We start from the raw sequence: 7,916 nt of genomic DNA, 5'->3' as shown, positions 1-7,916 counted from the left end.
GAAAGGGTGACTTCATACTGTTTTCCACATTTGCTTATTCCCATTGCCTCCTGAGATTTTGTACCAATGAAAGGAAGGTATTTTAATTGCCATACCTGTTGCTGAAATTGTGCAGTGTACATGGTAAAGTTACACTTGACTGTGTAGGCACAAGGTGAACAAATGCTTGGTTAGAAAATAACGGGTTTCTAAGGTGAGGAATTATAGTTATAATTTTATTTCTTAAGATACGTGTATTTGAAATATAATGTCCTGCCTGTATTATGTGGCACACCACCCTATCAGAAACAGTCCTTAGTTTACTTGTAGCTAGCTGAGGCTACCTCTTCAAAAACACTAATCAGCTCATTTCCAGACACCACTGAGCTTGGCAGCTTGGAAAGGGGACAGTATTTTGTTAAATTTCTACTCAGTGAAGGAAACCTTTTTCTTTTTGCCTCTTACTGAACTTAAGCCAGAGTAAAAACAATGACTTCATGGAGAGAAAGTAGACACTGTCCCAAAGCCACACAAGTGTCCTACATGCTTACCCCTCACCAAGTTTATCGGATGGGAGTCATTCAGCTGCCCAGCCCTAAAACTATTCCCACTCTCTTTGGTACCTGACCAGATCTGTGGACAGCAGCAAGGTTCTTAGAATCAATTTTTCCCCCACAAGTATCTGACATAAACTTTGCCATGGAATTTAGACTATGATTAAATACAAAGTAAACCATTATCTTTGGAATTGGACACTGATGAAACTAAGTTCTAGGGAAAGAAAAATGAGTTCCGTGACAGCACTAATCCTTGTAGGGTAAATGGCACCAGCACCCCTCTGTCTACATTAGGCAGAAAGCCATTAATTAAAATAAATGTTCTGCGAAGATTATTATACCTGTTGCTGTCCATTTGCTCCGAAATGAAATCTAATTTGTTCAGGAACATAAGTCACAGTATGGAGATGGTGTGAGCCAAGGCAGACTCCTGGCCAACTGTTGGGTCACTTCTAGTGTTGATGAAGGGCTAACAGAATCAATTTTTATTTTTTCCGGTCATGTCTTTTTCGTCCACACCCCCCTCCATTGACCAGAAGCCATAAACTGCTTTTCTGAGGCACTGTCATTATGTAATATCCGCTCGGTTATGTGATCCAGGTTGCCCCTCCTGCCTTAGCCTCCTGAGAGCTGGGATTACAGGTGCGTGCTACCACCATGGCCAGTTCATGAGCCTTTATGTTTTGAGACAGTCATATGTATTTCATTCAACCTGGCTTTAAACTTGCTATGTATAGCAGAGGTTAACCTTGAACTCATGATGTTCCTGCCTCTAGCTCCCAAGGGCTGGCTTTTTTTTTTTAATTGCTTTTATTTTTTTACAGTGCAGTCATTATCCCTCTCCCAGTTTACCCTCCCACAGTTTCTCATCCCATTCCTCCTCCCCCTGTCCCCAAGATAATGTCCCCAACACCCCTGCCTGGCCTCTATTCCCTGGCACCTCAAGTTTCTCCAGGTTTAGGTGCATCTTCTCTCACTGAGGCCAGACCAGGCACTTCTCTGCTGTATGTGTGTCAAGGGCCTAGGACCAGCTTGTGTATGCTGCCTGGTTAGTGGCTCGGTGTCTGAAAGGTCTCAAGGGGTCCAGTTAGTTGAGACTGCTGGTCTTCCTATAGGGTCACCCTCCTCAGCTTCCAGCTTTTCTCTAATTCAGCCACAGGGGTTCTCAACTTCAGTCCAATGGATGTATCTGCATCCGTCTCAGTCAGCTGCTTGTTGGGCCTCTCAGAGGACAGCTCCTGTCTGTAAGCACACCATAGCATAAGTAACAGTGTTGGGCTTTAGAGCCTCCTCTTGAGGTGGATCCAAATTTGGGCTGGTCACTGGACCTTCTTTCTGTCAGTCTCTTGTCCCTGCAGTTCTTTTAGACAGGAGCAATCCTGGGTCAGAGTTTTTGACTGTTGGATGGCAACCCCATCCCTCTTCTTCATGTCCTGTCTTTCTAATGGTGGTGGGCTCTACAAGGGCCCTCTCCCCACTGTAGGAAATTTCATTTAAGGTCCCTCACTTTGAGTCCGAATCTCTTACCTCCCAGATCTCTGTTACATTCTAGAGGGTCCCCCACCTCCCACACCCTGAGGTTGTGGAGAACATTTTTGGCACCTCTGGACAGTTGGTGGTGGATAATTTTATTTTACCAGGACATTCTGAAGCTGGCCAAAGGCCACGCCTTAGTGCCACGCCCTGAAAGGGTAGAATTAAATACTTTTGCATCTGAAGTTCAAGGTGGAACCCTTAGGAATGAAGCCCAGGGAAGTACACTTGCATTTGAAGCTCAAGGCAGAACCCTTAGGAATGTAGCTCTGGGCAGAGCAGATTCTGCAGATGTAGGCGCAGCAGTCTCCTTGTCTCTTGGGACCCCCTTTTTGTCCCTGACCTTTACACCTGGCCTCCAGAAAGATGTTTACAGGATCTTTGATTATTAACTTGCTTGTTCCCAGTCTCAGAACTGATGTTATCTTTCTGTATGTAATTAAAGTGGTTTAAAAGAAGACAAAATAAACAAGGCTTTACTTCAGCCTCAAATCTGGCCGAAGTCACATTACAGTTTTGACTGTCTCTTTCTTCTTTCAGTCCTCGTTCCGGTCCTGGGGATCCTGTTGTCTGACCGAGCTGGTCTCGGACATGAGGTTACATATTTCCATTCATTCTGCTGGCCCTCAGGGCTTCTCTACTGTTCCCCCCACCCAATACCAGATCATGGTCCCCTTTATACTCTCACCCTCCCCTCTCCTACCCAGATCCCTCCCTTCCTCTGCCTCCCATAATTGCTTTCTCCCTCCCAAGTAGGATTGAGGCGTCTTTACTTGGGCCCTTCCACTTGGTAACCTTGAGTTCTGTAGATTGTATCCCAGGTATCCTGTACTTTTCTTAGCTGATATCCATTTATTAGTACATACTATGCATGTCCTTTTGGGTCTGAGTTACCTCGAGATCTTTCTTTTTTTTTTTTTTTTTTTTTTTGCAATTACATACACAAGGTTTATTGATGAGAATTGACAGGAACAGAACCAGTGCACTGGGGTCGAGACTCGTATCCCACGCAGGGGTAGAGGAGTCCGACCATGAGTGGCTGGGAGAAGGTATTTTAAGGAAAAAAAAAAAACACAATCCAACGGGGGCGGGGGGGGGGGAGTACATCATTGGAAAATACCAAAAATACCAGTGAAGACTCGAAAGGGAAACACCCGGTTTCTTAAGATTGTGTATAAGGTGTTATTTTAACTTTTATGTTTTTATGGTCAGTCAGTTTCTGAAACAGAGTCACCCTGACCTTAAGGCCTGGATGATATTTTCTAGTTCCATCTATTTGCCAGCAAAACTCATGATTGTTCTTAATAGCTGAATAGTATTCCATCGTGTAAATGAACCACATTTCCTGGATCCATTCTTCTGTTGTGGGACATCTGACTATCACAGATAAAGCATGTGCTCTTTGGTATGGTGGGGCATCTTTTGGGTATAGTTTGATGTCAGGGATGGTGATTCCCCCAGAAGTTCTTTTACTGTTAAAAATTGTTTCCAAGGGGCTCGAGAGATGGCTCAGCGGTTAAGAGCACTGGCTGCTCTTCCAGAGGTCCTAAGTTCAATTCCCAGAAACCACATGGTAGCTTATAACCATCTATAATGAGATATGGTGCCCTCTTCTGACCTGAAGGTATACATGCAGTGCAGAATGCTGTATACAAAATATATAAATATATAAATAAATAGAATTGTTTTCACTATCCTGGGTTTTTTGTTTTTCCATATGAAATTGAGAATTATTCTTTCTATGTCTGTGAAGTATTGTGTTGGGATTTTGATGGGGATTGCATGAAATCTGTACATTGATTTTGTTAGGATGGCCATTTTCACTATGTTAATCCTACCAATCCATGAGCATTTTCTGAGGTGTCTTGGGTATGTGCTGGGAACAGCATACTATGACAGGGACTGCCAGCAGTAGGCTGGGATTAGAGATATCCCAGAAGCCCGTGGCAGTTCCTTGTAAAAAAGGATGGCCTCTGGGATTCTGAGAAGCAGGAGACATATCCCTCCAGGGTGACCCAATGGACACATCTCAGTAGCCAGCACAGCTCTTTGTAAAAATCAGTTCCCATTTCTCTCAACCTTAATCCTGGATGACGGCTGTATAGATTTCATTTGTGTGTGACTAATTTTCAGTTGGCCTTGGAGTGCATAATTATTCTACTATATCTGACTTTCCTATTTCTTTCTCCTTCTGCTCTGGTGGATTCTGTGAAACTAGATGTTCCTTGATGTAATGATTCTTAAACAATTGGAAATTGAGGCACAGGGGCCCAGCACAGCACAGTCCTAATGGCCCAGGTGGGTGCTGTGTGTTCTCATCTTGGAAACAATGTAATAACTGCACAATGGTAGTTCCATATTAATGCTTGACTTGCAAAGAAAGTTTAAAGAAATTATTAGAAAATGAATTGGAGCCAACATTGGGACCCCAAGAAAGGAAACATTTACTAAAGTTATAAAATAAGTTTTGCACAACATTTGAGACTGGTTCCTGGATAAGAATCATAGGATGCATAAAATTATATACTAGTAAAACTAAGTCAAAATACTTGGATCTCAGTCATCGTGTGCAATGTGCAGGGAACAGAAAGCTGGAGGAACTACTGAGTTAAGGGTTAACTCGACTCTTTCTAGCCATGGCCTGGCAGCTTTGCCCACATCATTTACCATTAGAGCTTCACAGGGAAATGCAAGTAGCTGACCTTGAAGTTCTGAGCTCTGAAATATAATAATGATAAGTTTACAATTATTATTATTTTGGCTGCAGGCCTGGGAATAGGGGTAGCTTGAAACTTTGGGGGAACAATTATAATTCTTAATTCTTTGTGGAATGTGTTTATTCTTTTGAATTTGATTTGGCATTAATTATACAGTGTCTTTTTTTCAACCTGCTTTTGGAGTATCAATAAAAGACTGGGGCAAGAGAAAGGCTAGTGAGTGAGTGTGAGAGCATGTGTGAACGTGTGTGTGTGTGTGTGTGTGTGTGAGAGAGAGAGAGAGAGAGAGAGAGAGAGAGAGAGAGAGAGAGAGAGGGAGGGAGGGAGGGAGGGAGGGAGGGAGGGAGGGAGGGAGGGAGGGAGGGAGGGAGGGAGGGAGGGAGGGAGGGAGCATGACAAGACCATGTGAAGAGTGAGTGAAGAGAGAGTGTGAGGTGTGTATGGAGAGTGTGTGTGAGAGAAAACGGGAAACGAATAGAGGTGTGCAGGAGTGTGAGAGCACAAAGGAGAAAAGCAGAGAGCACAAGAGAATGCAGTGTGTGCAGCCTCAAACTTCAGAGAGAGAGAGACTTTAAGCCTTGAAAAATTGCCTGTTAGCTTGTACCCAAGAAGTAGTTTGTGTTTATTTATTATGTGCCTTCCAGATATCACTGCTTCCAGCTGAGAACTTTGATCCTGTGTCCAGGCTGCACCCCGACAGGTGTGCTTGCTTCTTTTTGTTCTAGAGCCTTAAGGTGTGCTATTAAGTTGCTTTTGTAGGATCTCTCCGAGATTTTTACCAGGGCACTTAGTGCTTTGAGTTTTTTTCATAGCACTGCTTTCATGATGATCTGATAGGCTGCATGGGATTATTTCAATCTTGGATCTGTTGAGGACTGTTTGGGGACCGATTATTTGGTCAGTTTTGGAGAAGGTGCCGTGAGGTGCTGAAAAGAAGGTATATTCTTTTGTTGTAGGGTAAAATGTTCTGTAGATACTGTTAAATCCGTTTGGTTCATAACTTCTATTAGTTTCACTGTGTCTTTGTTCAGTTCCTGTTTCAATGACCTGTCTATTGGTGAGAGTGGGGTGTTGCAGTCTCCCACTATCATTGCATAAGGGTCTGACATGCTAGGCAAGTACTTTATCAACTGAGTTTTATCTCTAGTCTATAAACTTTCTTATGGGTTATTAAATGAACAATTTCATGGACTATGTCTAGTGGTAGTGGTATAGGCAAAAGGCTCCTTTGCAGAAGGTAGTTTATTATATGTTAGCCCAGGCTCTGGGGTGTTCTCCCCCAAGACAGCCCTGATAGTTTTTCTATAATGTTGGCTTCTTTGTCTCCCATATAGGATAGCCCACATTCTGACTGGGTATTTTAAAGTACTGGGCAGCAAGGCTTAAAGGGCTGGAATGATGAAGGAGGGGAAGGAAGGAGTTACAAGAGACATGTAGTGGTAACATTGCCATCCACTTAAGATGCTGACCAGCCTGGGTTGCTGTTTCTTTTTTCCCCCTTTCCCGTACACCCAACGCTCAGGGAGCTATAGCAGGAGAATCACAAGTTTGAATCCAGCAGGGTTATGTAGCAAGTATCACTGTCAAAAGCCCAGAGACAAAAGAAAACCTCAGTAGTTCCCACTGCCAAATACCTATGTTCTGGCAACGGGCCTTCTTTTTTAGCCTTCCAGTTAGCTAAGTTATTTTTCTCCCACCCCCCTCCTTTTTTGTGACAGACTACATGGACCTGTGTTGGTTGCTTTTGAGAACTGTAATTCGGGTAGGCCATTAGCAGTCTCGTGATGAAATGGATTTCAGTCACATAGATGTAATTTGTGACTTCACTTACTAGCTGACCAATTTGGAGCAAATCCCAGAGTTGCAGAATTAGTTTTTAATTTGGCTGGACCCCAGGTTTGTGGGAACTGGCACTAGGTGGGGAGCACATTATAAAATGTGGGGAGTGCTTAATAGATATAAACAAACAGCGGAGGGTTCCAAGAGCTCTGACTCCCCACTGTGCCACTGACAGTGTCTCCCTTGTAAGCAGAGGTACAGACTAGCCTTCAGCTTTGTTGGTTGTCCTAATGTCCTCCTACAAGATTGGGGTCCAGTCCAGAAGCTCATGTCCTATTTAGTTGTAATGTTTACTTAGTCATCTTTAATCTGGGACACGTGACTGTTTTTGAAAATCAGCCAGATATTTTATAGAACGCTTTCAGTTTGGGCTTGATGTTTGTTCATGGTTAATTAGAAGTCATGGGGCTGGAGAAATGGGACCGGTGCTTGCTGCCAAGCCTGTCCTCTGACTGCAGTCCATGTGACCCACATTGTGATAGGTGAGAACTGGCTCCTATAGGTTGTCCTCTAACTGTTGTAGAAAATGCACTTAATGCCCAGCAGAAGGGTTTCCACCTTGCCTTTGACCATTTAATTCCTGGATAAAAGATGCACACAACTTGTATATTTACAGTTAAGAATTAAACAGCACAAGAGCTGAGCAGATACCTACCCTCTATGCTATTAGAGTCTACTTTTTCATTGATGAGCCCGGTTATTACTGTGGCTCATCTGGGCTGCTCTTAACTCCAGCAGGCAGCTCTCAGGGCCGTGGTTTTATGGCTCACCTAACCCACGGCAGCTTCTCTTCTCCACCTTCTTCTCCTTGGGGTTCTCCTCTGACCCCAAAGCCCAGGAAACCTAAACCCCACACATGTCTTTACTGCCCAGCTATTGGCTGTTAGCATCTTTATTTACCAATCAGAAATAACTTGGGTGCAGGGTCACTTGAATCTACATGTAGACTCCAGGTCTTGGGGGCCTGCACTTAGCATAACAATAGAGAGCAAGAGCAAACCTCAGATCTGACTGCCGTTCATGTGCCATGGCGTGCACACCCATAGCCACACATACATTTTAAAGGATTTTTTAAAGACTAATGTTTAGCTTCCTCTCCCAATTCAAGAATTTTCTCCCTGTTGCATGGAGGGTGTGAAAAGTGTATACCCCTTGTGCTGAGGTCCCAACAACAAAGTCAAGTTTGATTCCATCAAAGTTAACCTTAGAGAACCAATGAGTCTATTGGACTTATTTACAAAACATGGTCCAGGGATTACCTACAGTGGCATGGGTGACCCCAAAGGAGTCT

This window comes from Micromys minutus (genome assembly GCF_963924665.1).
Source record: "Micromys minutus genome assembly, chromosome: X".
NCBI lineage: Eukaryota > Metazoa > Chordata > Mammalia > Rodentia > Muridae > Micromys > Micromys minutus.
This window is presented reverse-complemented; position numbering follows the sequence as displayed.